This window comes from Bubalus bubalis, chromosome 23 (genome assembly GCF_019923935.1).
Source record: "Bubalus bubalis isolate 160015118507 breed Murrah chromosome 23, NDDB_SH_1, whole genome shotgun sequence".
NCBI classification, from domain to species: domain Eukaryota; kingdom Metazoa; phylum Chordata; class Mammalia; order Artiodactyla; family Bovidae; genus Bubalus; species Bubalus bubalis.
The window spans coordinates 16,723,072-16,736,786 of record NC_059179.1 but is presented as its reverse complement, the minus strand read 5'-3'; positions in this window follow the sequence as shown (position 1 = coordinate 16,736,786).

Genomic DNA, 13,715 nt, shown 5'->3' with positions numbered 1-13,715 from the left:
CTACTACTGTGGGCAGGAATCCCTTAGAAGAAATGGCATAGCCATCATGGTCAACAAGAGTCCAAAATGCAGTACTTGGATGCAATCTCAAAAATGACAGAATGATCTCTGTTCGTTTCCAAGGCAAACCATTCAATATCACAGTAATCCAAGTCTATGCCCCAACCAGTAACACTGAAGAAGCTGAAGTTGAATGGTTCTATGAAGACCTACAAGGCCTTTTAGAACTAACACCCAAAAAAGATGTCCTTTTTATTATAGGGGACTGGAATGCAAAAGTAGGAAGTCAAGAAACACCTGGAGTAACAGGCAATTTTGGCCTTGGAGTATGGAATGAAGCAGGGCAAAAGCTAATAGAGTTTTGCCAAGAGAATGCGCTGGTCACAGCAAACACCCTCTTCCATCAACACAAGCGAGGACTCTACACATGGACATAACCAGATAGTCAACACCGAAATCAGATCAATTATATTCCTTGCAGCCAAAGATGGAGAGGCTCTATATAGTCAGCAAAAACAAGACCGGGAGCTGACTGTGGCTCAGATCATGAACTCCTTATTGCCAAATTCAGACTGAAATTGAAGAAAGTAGGGAAAACCACTAGACCATTCAGGTATGCCCTAAATCAAATCCCTTATGATTATACAGTGGAAGTGAGAAATAGATTTAAGGGCCTAGATCTGATAGACAGAGTGCCTGATGAACTATGGATGGAGGTTCATGACATTGTACAGGAGACAGGGATCAAGACCATCCCCGTGGAAAAGAAATGTAAAAAACCAAAATGGCTGTCTGGGGAGGCCTTACAAATAGCTGTGAAAAGAACCGAAGTGAAAAGCAAAGGAGAAAAGGAAAGATATAAGCATCTGAATGCAGGGTTCCAAAGAATAGCAAGAAGAGATAAGAAAGCCTTCTTCAGAGATCAATGCAAAGAAATAGAGGAAAACAACAGAATGGGAAAGACTAGAGATCTCTTCAAGAAAATTAGAGATACCAAGGGAACATTTCGTGCAAAGATGGGCTCGATAAAGGACAGAAATGGTATGGACCTAACAGAAGCAGAAGATATCAAGATGAGGTGGCAAGAATACACAGAAGACCTGTACAAAAAAGAGCTTCACGACCCAGATAATCACGATGGTGTGATCACTCACCTAGAGACAGACATCCTGGAATGTGAGGTCAAGTGGGCCTTAGAAAGCATCACTACGAACAAAGCTAGTGGAGGTGATGGACTTCCAATTAAGTTATTTCAAATCCTGAAAGATGATGCTGTGAAAATGCTGCACTCAATATGCCAGCAAATTTGGAAAACTCAGCAGTGGCCACAGGACTGGAAAAGGTCAGTCTTCATTCCAATCCCAAAGAAAGGCAATGCCAAAGAATGCTCAGACTACCGCACAATTGCACCATTCTCACACGCTAGTAAAGTAATGCTCTAAATTCTCCAAGCCAGGCTTCAGCAATATGTGAACCGTGAACTTCCTGATGTTCAAGCTGGTTTTAGAAAAGGCAGAGGAACCAGAGATCAAATTGCCAACATCCGCTGGATCATCGAAAACGCAACAGAGTTCCAGAAAAATATCTACTTCTGCTTTATTGACTATGCCAAAGTCTTGGACTGTGTGGATCACAATAAACTGGAAAATTCTGAAAGGGATGGGAATACCAGACCACCTGATCTGCCTCTTGAGAAATTTGTACACAGGTCAGGAAGCAACAGTTCGAACTGGACATGGAACAACAGACTGGTTCCAAACAGGAAAAGGAGTTCGTCAAGGCTGTATATTGTCACCCTGCTTATTTAACTTATATGCAGAGTACATCATAAGAAACGCTGGACTGGAAGAAACACGAGCTGGAATCAAGATTGCTGGGAGAAATATCAATAACCACAGATATGCAGATGACACCACCCTTGTGGCAGAAAATGAAGAGGAAATAAAAAGCCTGTTGATGAAGGTGAAAGTGGAGAGTGAAAAAGTGGGCTTAAAGCTCAACATTCAGAAAATGAAGATCATGGCATTTGGTCCCATCACTTCATGGCAAATAGATGGGGAAACAGTGGAAGCAGTGTCAGACTTTATTTTTTGGGGCTCCAGAATCACTGCAGATGTTGACTGCAGCCATGAAATTAAAAGACGCTTACTCCTTGGAAGGAAAGTTATGACCAACCTAGATAGCATATTCAAAAGCAGAGACATTACTTTGCCAACAAAGGTCTGGCTAGTCAAGGCTATGGTTTTTCCTGTGGTCATGTATGGATGTGAGAGTTGGACTGTGAAGAAGGCTGAGCGCCGAAGAATTGATGCCTTTGAGCTGTGGTGTTGGAGAAGACTCTTGAGAGTCCCTTGGACTGCAAGGAGATTCAACCAGTCCATTCTGAAGGAGATCAGCCCTGGGATTTCTTTGGAAGGAATGATGCTAAAGCTGAAACTCCAGTACTTTGGCCACCTCATGCGAAGAGTTGACTCATTGGAGAAGACTCTGATGCTGGGAGGGATTGGGGGCAAGAGGAGAAGGGGACGACAGAGGATGAGACGGCTGGATGGCATCACTGACTCGATGGACGTAAGTCTGAGTGAACTCCAGGAGTTGGTGATGGACAGGGAGGCCTGGTGTGCTGCGATTTTTGGGGTCGCAGAGTCAGACATGACTGAGCAACTGAACTGAACTGAACTGAGCTTGGTATATATATCTGTAGGTCTCTTTCTGTTGTACATATACCTTTGTATTATTTTTTAATTTACACATATAATAGTATCATATAGTATTTATCTTTGTCTGACTTAATGTCCATCCATGGTTCTGTATTTGAGAGAATTTCATTCTTTTTATGACTGGGCAGTATTCCATTACATGCATATACTACATCTTCTTTGTTCATTCATATGTTGACTGACACTTACCTTGCTTTCCTATCTTCACTATTGTAAATAGTGCTGTTAGGAACATTGGGGTGCAAGTATCTTTGCAAATTAAGATTTTCATTTTTTCTGGATATATACCCAAGATATGCCCAACAACCTCAGATATGTAGATGATACCACGGTAATGGCAGAAGGTGAAAAGAAAGTAAAGAGCCTCTTGATAGAGGTGAAAGAGGAGAGTGAAAAAGCTGGCCCCAGACTCAACATTCAAAAAACTAAGATCATGGCATTGGGTTCCATTGCTTCAAGGCAAATAGATGGGGGAAAAGTAGAAACAGTGACAAATTTTACTTTCCTGGGCTCCAAAATCACTGCAGATGGTGAGTGCAATCATGAAATTAAAAGACATTTGCTCCTTAGAAGAAAAGCTATGACAAACCTAGACAGCATACTAAAAAGCAGAGATATTATTTTGCCAACAAAGGTCCATATAGTCAAAGCTATGATTTTTTTTAGTAATCATGTATGTATTCATGTGACAGTTGGACCATAAAGAAGGCTGAGAAGCAAAGAATTAATGCTTTGGAATTGTGGAGCTGGAGGGCTGTTGAGAGTCCCTTGGATTGCAAGGAGATCAAACCCGTCAATCCTAAAGGAAATTAACCGTGAATATTCATTGGAAGGACTGATGCTGAAGCTGAAGTTTCAACACTTTGGCCACCTGATGTGAAGAGCAGACTCCTTGAAAAAAAATCCTAATGCTGGGAAAGTTCAGTTCAGTTCAGTTCAGTCACTCTGTCGTGTCCGACTCTTTGCGACCCTGTGAATTGCAGCACCCCAGGCCTCCCTGCCCATCACCAGCTCCCAGAGTCCACCCAAACCCATGTCCATTGTGTCAGTGATGCCATCCAACCGTCTCATCCTCTGTCATCCCCTTCTCCTCCTGCCCTCAATCTTTCCCAGCATCAGGGTCTTTTCAAATGAGTTAGCTGTTCGCATCAAGTGGCCGAAGTGTTGGAGTTTCAGCTTCAACATCAGACCTTCCAATGGACACCCAGAACTGATCTCCTTTAGGATGGACTGGTGGATCTCCTTGCAATCCAAAGGACTCTCAAGAGTCTTCTTCAACACCACAGTTCAAAAGCATCAATTCTTCGGCACTCAGCTTTCTTTATAGTCCCACTCTCACTTCCATACATGACCACTGGAAAAACCATAGCCTTGACTAGATGGACCTTTGTTGGCAAAGTAATGTGTCTGCTTTTTAATATGCTGTCTAGGTAGGTCATAACTTTCCTTCCAAGGAGTGAGCGTCTTTTAATTTCATGGCTGCAGTCACCATCTGCTGTGATTTTAGAGCCACCAAAAATAAAGTCAGCCACTGTTTCCACTGTTTCCACTGTTTACCCACCTATTTGCCATGAAATGGTGGGACTGGATGCCATGATCTTAGTTTTCTGAATGTTGAGCTTTAAACCAACTTTTTCACTCTCCCCTTTCACTTTCATCAAGAGGCTCTTTAGTTCTTCACTTTCTGCCATAGGGTGGGGTCATTGCATATCTGATGTTATTGATATTTCTTCCAGCAATCTTGATTCCAGCTTGGGCTTCCTCCAGCCCAGCGTTTCTCATGATGTACTCTGCATATAAGTTAAATAAGCCGGGTGACAATATACAGCCTCGACGTACTCCTTTTCTTATTTGGAGCCAGTCCGTTGTTCCATGCCCAGTTCTAACCGTTGATTCCTGACCTGCATATAGGTTTCTCAAGAGGCAAGTCAGGTGGTCTGGTATTCCCATCTCTTTCAGAATTTTCCACTGGGAATGAATGCTGGGAAAGATTGAAGGCAAAAGGAGAAGAGGGCAACAGAGGATGAGATGGTTTGATGACATCACTGACTCAATGGGCATGAGTTTGAGCAAGCTCTAGGAGATAGTGAGGGACTGGGAAGCCTGATATGCTGCAGTTCATGGGGTTGCAAAGATTCAGACATGACTTAGTGACTGAACAACACAATACCTAAGAGTGGAATTGCTCTTTCTATTTTAGCTTTGTGTGGAACTTCTGTACTATTGATATTTATCTTAGTGGTTGCACCAATTTACATGCCTACCTCTTCACATCTGCTCCAACATTTGTTATTTGTTATCTTTTTGATGATAGCCATCTGAAAGGTGTGAGATATCTCATTGTTTTGATTTTTATTTCTTTATTAATCAAGAACGTTGAGCATCTTTTCATGATCTTGTTAGCCTTTAGCGTGTCTTTGTTTTATTTTTAATTTATTTTAATTGGAAGCTAATTATTTTAAAATATTGTAGTGGGGTTTGCCATACATTGACATCCCTACCCCCCCCCCCCCCCCATCCCATCCCTCTGGGCCATCCCAGTGCACCAGACATGAGCACCCTGTCTCATGCATCAAACCTGGACTGGTGATCTGTTTCACATATGATAATATATGTGTTTCTATGCTATTCTCTGAGATCACCCCACCCTTGTCTTCTCTCACAGAGTCCAAAAGACTGTTCTATACATCTGTGTCTCCTTTACTGTCTTGCACATGGGGTTGTTGGTACCATCTTTCTAAATTCTATATATATGCATCAGTACACTGTATTGGCGTTTTTCTTTTTGACTTACTTCACTCTGTATAATAGGCTCCAGTTTCATCCACCTCATTAGAACTGATTCAAATGTGTTCTTTTTAATGGCTGAGTAATATTCCACTGAAATTAAAAGACACTTACTCCTTGGAAGGAAAGTTATGACCAACCTAGATAGCATATTCAAAAGCAGAGACATTACTTTGCCAACAAAGGTCCGTCTAGTCAAGGCTATGGTTTTTCCTGTGGTCATGTATGGATGTGAAAGTTGGACTGTGAAGAAGGCTGAGTGCCAAAGAATTGATGCTTTTTAACTGTGATGTTGGAGAAGACTCTTGAGAGTCCCTTGGACTGCACAGAGATCCAACCAGTCCATTCTGAAGGAGATCAGCCCTGGGATTTCTTTGGAAGGAATGGCCACCTCATGTGAAGAGTTGACTCATTGGAAAAGACTCTGATGTTGGGAGGGATTGGGGGCAGGAAGAGAAGGGGACAACAGAGGATGGACAACAGAGGATGGCATCACTGACTCGATGGACATGAGACTGAGTGAACTCCGGGAGTTGGTGATGGACAGGGAGGCCTGGCGTGCTGCGATTCACGGGGTCTCAAAGATTAGGACACGACTGAGCGACTGAACTGAACTGAACTGAATATTCCATTGTGTATATGTACCACAGCTTTCTTATCCATTCGTCTGCTGATGGGCATCTAGGTTTCTTCCATGTCCTGGCTATTATAAACAGTGCTTCGATGAACATTGGGGTACACGTGTCTCTTTCAATTCGGGTTTCCTCGGTGTGTATGCCCAGCAGTGGGATTGCTGGGTCATAAGGCAGTTCTATTTCCAGTCTTTTAAGGAATCTCCACACTGTTCCTCATAGAGGCTGTACTAGTTTGCATTCCCACCAACAGTGTAAGAGGGTTCCCTTTTCCCTGCACCCGCACCAGCATTTGTTGTTTGTACATTTTTGTATAGCAGCCATTCTGACCAGTATGAGCTGGTACCTCACTGTGGTTTTGATTTGAATTTCTCTGATAATGAGTGATCTTGAACATCTTTTCACGTGTTTGTTAGCCATCTGTATGTCTTCTTTGGAGAAATGTCTGTTTAGTTCTTTGGCCCACTTTTTGATTGGGTCGTTTATTTTTCTGGAATTGAGCTTCAGGTGTTGCATGGGTTTGGAAACTTCTCTCTTTTTTAAGACTCCCTTCCCGGGATGGAATCCGTCCCTACCTCTTTTGTCTCTCTTTTTGTCTTTTATATTTTTCCCTAGCTCCTTGTGAAGACAATGGGCTGCTTTTCTGGGTGCCTGATGTCCTCTGCCAGCATTCAGATGTTGTTTTGTGGAATTTACTCAGCGTTCAAATGTTGTTTTGATGAATTTGTGGGGGAGAAAGTGGTGTCCCCGTCCTATTCCTCTGCCATCTTAGGACGCCCCCACCCCCAGATTTTTTTACTTGAAGTGTAATTGCTTTACAGAATTTGTTGTTTTTGTCAAACCAATATGAATCAGCCATAGGTATACATATATTCCCTCCCTGTTGAGCCTCACCCCTTTCTCCCTCCCCATCCCACAGCTCTAGGTTGATACAGAGCCCCTGTTTGAGTTTTCTGAGACATACAGCAAATTCCCATTGGCTATCTATTTTACATATGGTAATGTAAGTTTCCATGTTACTCCATACATCTCACTCTCTCCTTCCCTCTCTCCATGTCCATAAGTCTATTCTCTATGTCTGTTTCTCATTGCTGCCCTGCAAATAAATTCTTCAATATCATTTTTCTATATTCTGTACATATGCATTAGTATACAATATTTATCTTTTTCTTTCTGACTTACTTCACTGTGTATAATAGGCCTAGGTTCATCTACCTCATCAGAACTGACTCAAATGCATTTCTTTTTTTATGACTGAGCAATATTCCATTGTGTGTATGTACCACAACTTCTTCATCCATTCATGTATCGATGGACATTGAGGTTGCTTCCATGTGCTAGCTATTGTAAACAGTGCTGCAATGAACAATGGGACATATGTGTCTTTTTCAATTTTGGTTTCCTCAGTGTATATGCCTAGGAGTGGGATTGCTGGGTCATATGGTGCTTTGATTCCTAGTTTTTTAAAGGAATCTCCATAACGTCTTCCATAGTGGTTGTATCAATTTACACTCCCACCAACAGTGCAAGAGTATTCCCTTTTCTCCACATCCTCTCCAGCATTTATTATTTGTAGGCTTTCTGATGATGGCCATTCTGACCGGTGTGAGGTGATATCTCATTGTAGTTTTGATTTGCATTTCTCTAATAATGAGCGATGTTGAGCATCTTTTCATGTGTTTGTTAGCCATCTGTATGTCTTCTTTGGAGAAATGTTTGTTTAGGTCTTTTTCCCACTTTTTGATTGGGTTGTTTTTCTGGCATTGAGTTGTATGAGTTGCTTGTATATTTTGGAAGTTAATCCTTTGTCAGTTGTTTCATTTGCTATTATTTTCTCCCATTCTGAGGGTTGTCTTTTCACCTTGCTTATAGTTTCCTTTCCTGTGCAAAAGCTTTTAAGTTTAATCAGGTCCCACTTGTTTACTTTTGTGTTTATTTTTACTGGAAAATTCTTTATCTTGCCTTCCCTTCTGGAGGATAACCGTACTGGGTAAAATATTCTTTATTGGAAGTTTTTTTTTTTTTTTTTGGTTGTTGTTCTTAGAACTTTGAATATATACCATCCCATTATCTCCTTGTCTGCAAGGTCTCTGTTGAGAAATATTCTAATAGCCTTAAGGTTTAATCCCTTTTATAAGAGAAATATGTTTTCTTTTGTTGCTTTTAAAACTCTCTCATTTTTGATTTTAAATAGTTTCATTACACATATTTTGGAGAAGATTGTTTTGGATTGAAGTTTTGGGCTATGTATTTGCTTCATGAACTTGAATAGCCAACTGTCTCTCCAAGTTTGGGAAGCTGTTAGCCATTATTTCTTTAAGTAAGCCCTTCACTCCTTTTGCCTACCTTTCTCCTTCTGGGACTCCAATGGTGAATACATTATTTCTCTTGAAGATGTCCAATATGTTCCATAACATTTCTTCATTCCTTCTCTGGTGCTGCTGCATTGTTTTATTAATTTACTCCTCTGAAAATATAATTTCAATCTTCTGTCTTCAGGCTCACTGCTTCTTTTCTTTGCTTTCTCCACTCTGCTGTTGAAACCGTCTATTGTTCAGTCATTGTACTCATAAGCAATATTTGGTTCTTTTTATATTTTCTCTTTGTTGAACTTCCCATTTAGTTCTTTTATTGTCTCCAGTTATTGTTAAGTTGTTTATCGGTATTCTCTTGTAGCTCTCCGAGCACCTTTAGAACAATTGTTTATAACGCTTTGTTGGACAATTCCTAGATCTCCATTCCTTTACGTCCAGCTACTGGAGATTTACTGTAGTCCTCTGGTGGAGTCATTTCCCCCTGATTCTTCAGTGATCCCCAGAACCTTCCACATAGGTCTACAGATTTGAAAAAGCATCCATCTCTTCCAGGCTTTATGGACTGTCTTTAGTAAGAGATTTTCACCTGTGAGTGGGAGTGTGCTGACATATGCTGTTACTGTAGGTCAAGTGCTGCAAGGTATGAGTTATGGGAGCATGTGGAAGCACTGAGTTTGAGGAAAGGGGCATGATGTTTCTTCATCTCAGGCCACTGGTACCACAACACTGACAAACTATGTGGACCTTGATGAACACTGCTGGGGTTGCCCAGCAGCTGTAAGGATAATAGACATCTTCAGTGGTGTCTAAAGGCCCAGTGGCTAGGGAACAGGACAGGCATTGGTGGTAGCCAGAGAAAGTGGTGGACACAAACTCAGCAGCATGAGTCAGCTACAGGTCTTATGTTGGGGCAGAAGCCAGGTGCAGACATATATATAACGTGTAGGAAGAAAGAATCAGGCCAAGTAAGGGCTCACTGGCAGTTGCAGGGGTCATGGCTGTTGGCATTTTCTCCCACAGCTGCAAACTCTCCCTCTAGACATGTGCACTGCAGTGGAGGCCACACACAGGGCTCAGGCTGGGTGTGTGCGGGTGCTCAGCTGGAGCAGTTAGTCTAAGTGTATGACCAGCAGTGGGTATCAGCCAGAGGAGTCTATGCTTGCATCTTGCACTCACACAGCCTCAGAAAAAAGAGCTGGCTTTGGGTGTGGCTCTTGGACTCTGGCTGGGGTCTAGGGACAGAGTAAGGGAGGGGTGGGGAGATTCCTGTAGCCACATCAGCAAATGTGAATACTTGTGATGCAAAATCTGGTGTCATCTGCAGGAAATGCCAGTTGGCTTGCCAGATCTTTGTTTAATCAGTGGTGGAATCTGCTGAGTTTGTCTCTTAAGTAGGTCCCTGTGAACTGCAACAACTTCTACTCTGTGGCTGCTATTAGTAGTCCCTGCTTTTCTTCTTGTTCCTCAGAACTCTATACATCTGAGCTTTGTGAGTCTGGGTAGGGTGAAATCAAAGCAGGACATTTGTACAATGACCCCAAAGGCTGGAGAAGCCTTTTGCTCAGACTTCTCTCCCTCTCCTGGTGAGGTGAACTCTTTCTACCTGGGAGATTCCCTCACCACATTGAACGTTGCTTACTTAGGGGATGGTGTGATTTTTTTTAGCCTCAACTAATGCCTATTCTCTTGGAGAAGGCAATGACAACCCACTCCAGTACTCTTGCCTGGAAAATCCCATGGACGGAGGAGCCTGGTAGGCTGCAGTCCATGGGGTCCCTGGAGTCGGACACGACTGAGCGACTTCTTTCACTTTTGACTTTCATGCATTGGGGAAGGAAATGGCAACCCACTCCAGTGTTCTTTCCTGGAGAATCCCAGGGACAGGGGAGCCTGGTGGGCTGACATCTATGGGGTTGCACAGAGTCGGACACGACTGAAGCGACTTAGTAGCAGCAGCAGCAGCAATGCCTATTCTTTACCTACTCACAAATTAGAGTTCTGGTCAGGGGCCTAGAAAGTAGATTCTGTACTCAAATATTCTGACATATTCTTTATTTAGAATTTTGGGGATCACCAAGAGCAAAGGGCAAAAGAGTATGTCTTGTATTAACATCCAAGTTTCTTTTTGAGCTCTGATTGAGGACTTTAGGTAGAAGACTGTTGTACCCTGAACTTTGATGTCCCTCTTATCTGGGGTAACATAGGTTACCACAAACTTTTGTAACCTTTCAGCTTTCTCATGTTAATTTACTAGAGAGTTAAAATTTAATAGTATGTGTTTACTATGTTCAATATTTACTATTTCTTTAGATTCACATGATTAAAAAACTCATGTTTGAGGAAGCAAAACTTTTCAACTGGAAGTTCTGATATTAATCCACTGTGTGATTATGTGTGGAAGTCTTTGCCTCTCTGAGCCGTTATCACATTGCTCTTAAAATACAGATATAAGGTATTTTATTAGAATATTCCTAAGATCTGTCCCAGCTCAACAATTTCTATGTTTTCTTCCTTCTATGAAGAGTAAAATGGTTAGGCATATGAGACCCCAGAATTTTTGCATAGAAAAAGGGAAGTCACAAGTTTTTCAGGTAAAGAGATTGCTCTGGAGAAATAGAGAGAATATTATCGTTCAAAAATCTACTCTTCTATGTAGCTTCTGTTGATTTTCTACATAAATGATCATATACTCTGCAAATAAAGACATTTTTTTTTGTTTCCCAAAATTATTCCTGCTATTCAGTCACTAAGTCGTGTCCACTCTTTGCAGCCCCATGGACTGCAGCATGCCAGGCTTCCCTGTCCTTCACTGTCTCCCAGAGTTAGCTCAAATTCATGTGCATTGAGCACATTGTGCTGCTATCAAACCATCTCATCCTCTGCTGCCCTCTTCTCCTTTGGCCTTCCATCTTTCCCAGATCAGGGTCTTTTTCAAGGAGTTCACTGTTTACTCAGGTGGCCAAATTATTGGAACTTTGGCTTCAGCATTAGTTCTTCCAGTGAATATTCAGGGTTGATTTCCTTCAGGATTGACTGGCTTGATCTCCTTGCTCTCCAAGGAAATCTCAAGAGTCTTCTCCAGCATCACAGTTTGGAAGCATTAATTCTTCGGTGCTCAGCCTTCTTTATTGTCTAACTCTCACATCTATACATGACTACTGGAAGAACTACAGCTTGGATTATATGGATCTTTGTCAGCAAAGTGATGTCTCTGCTTTTTAATAAACTGTTGAGGTTTGTCATAGCTTTTCTTCCAAGGTGCAAGCATTTATTTTATTATTATTATTATTTTTGTAGTTTCATGGCTGCAGTTACCATGTGCACTGATTTTGGAACCCAAGAAAATAAAATCTGTCACTGTTTCCACTTTTTCATCTTCTCTGCCATGAAGCAACAGGACAATATGCCATGATCTCAAATTTTTGAAAGTTGAGTTTTAAGCCAAAATTTCCCACTCTCTTTTTTCACTTTCATCAAGAGGCTCTTGAATTCCTCTTCACTTTCTGCCGTAAGGACGGTGTCATTGGCATATCTGAGGTTGTTGCTATTTCTCCTGGCAATCTTGATTCTAACTTGTGATTCATCCGGCCTGGTATTTTGCATGATGTACCCAGCATAGAAGTTAAATAAACAGGGTGACAATACACAGCCTTTTTGTACTCCTTTCCGAAGTTTGAACTAGTAAGTTGTTTAACTGTTGCTTCTTGACTGTATATAGGTTTCTCAGGACATAGGTAATGTGGTCTGGTATTCCCATCTCCTTAAGCATTCCACAGTCTGTTGTGATCCACACAGTCAAAGGCTTTAGGGTAGTCAATGAAGCAGAAGTAGATATTTTTCTGGAATTTCCTTGCTTTCACCATGATCCGAAAATTGTCGACAATTTAACCTCTGGTTCCTCTGCCTTTTCTAAACCCAACTTTTACATCTGAAAGTTCTCAGTTCACATACTACTGAAGCCAGGTTTGAAGGATTTTGAGCATAACCTTACTAGCATGAGAAATGCGTGCAATTGTTCAGTAGTTTGAACATTTTTTGACACTCTTCTTCTTTGAGATTGGAATAAAAACTGACCTTTTCCAGTCCTGTGGCCACTGGTGAGTTTCCCAAATTTTCTGACATATTGAGTGCTACACTATAACGGCATCATCTTTTAGGATTTGAAATAGTTCAGCAGGAATTCCATCACCTCCACTAACTTTGTTTGTACTAATGTTTCCTAAGGCCCACTTGACTTCACATTCCAGGATGTTTGCCTCTAGATTGGTGACCACATCATCATGGTTATCCAGGTCATTAACCTTTTCTTGTGTAGTTCTTCTGTGTATTCTTGCCACTTCTTAATCTCTTCTTCCTCTGTTAGGCCTTTACAGTTTCTGTTCTTTATTGTGCCTATCCTTGCATTAAATGTTCCTTTGATACCTCCAATTTTCTTGAAAAGATCTCAAGTCTTTCCCATTCTATTGTTTTCATTTACTTCCCTTCATTATTCATTGAAGAAAGCTTTCTTATCTTTCCTTGCTATTCTCTGAAACACTGCATTCATTTGGGTATATATTTCCCTTTCTCCCTTGCTTTTTCACTTCTCTTCTGTCCTCAGCTACTTGTAAGTGTTCCTCAGATAACCACTTTGCCTTCTTGTTTTCTATTTCTTTGGGATGGTTTTGGTCACTGCCCCTTGTACAATGTTACAAACCTCTGTCCATTCCTCAGGCACTCTGTCTACCACATCTAACCCCTTGAATCTATTTGTCTCCTCCTCTGTATAGTTATTTTGGAGAAGGAAATGGCAACCCACTCCAGTGTTCTTGCCTGGAGAATCCCAGGGACGGGTGAGCCTGGTGGGCTGCTGTCTATGGGGTCGCACAGAGTTGGTCACGACTGAAGCGACTTAGCAGCAGCAGCAGCAGCTGTATAGTTATAAGTGATTTGATTTAGGTCACACCTGAATGTCCTACTGGTTTTCCCTACTTTCTCCAATTTAAGCATGAATTTTTTCAATAAGCAGCAATTTTGCAATAAGGATGATCTGAGCCACAATCAGCTCCAGGTCTTTATTGACTGTATAGAGCTTCTCCATCTTGAGCTGCAAAGAATATAATCAATCTTATTTCAGTATTGACCATTTGGTATTGTCCATATGTAGACATCCCTTGTGTTGTTGAAAAGGGGTGTTTGCTATGACCAATCTGTTCTCTTGTCAAAACTCTGTTAGCCTTTGCCCTGTTTCATTTTGTATTTTAAGGCCAAACTTGCCTGAT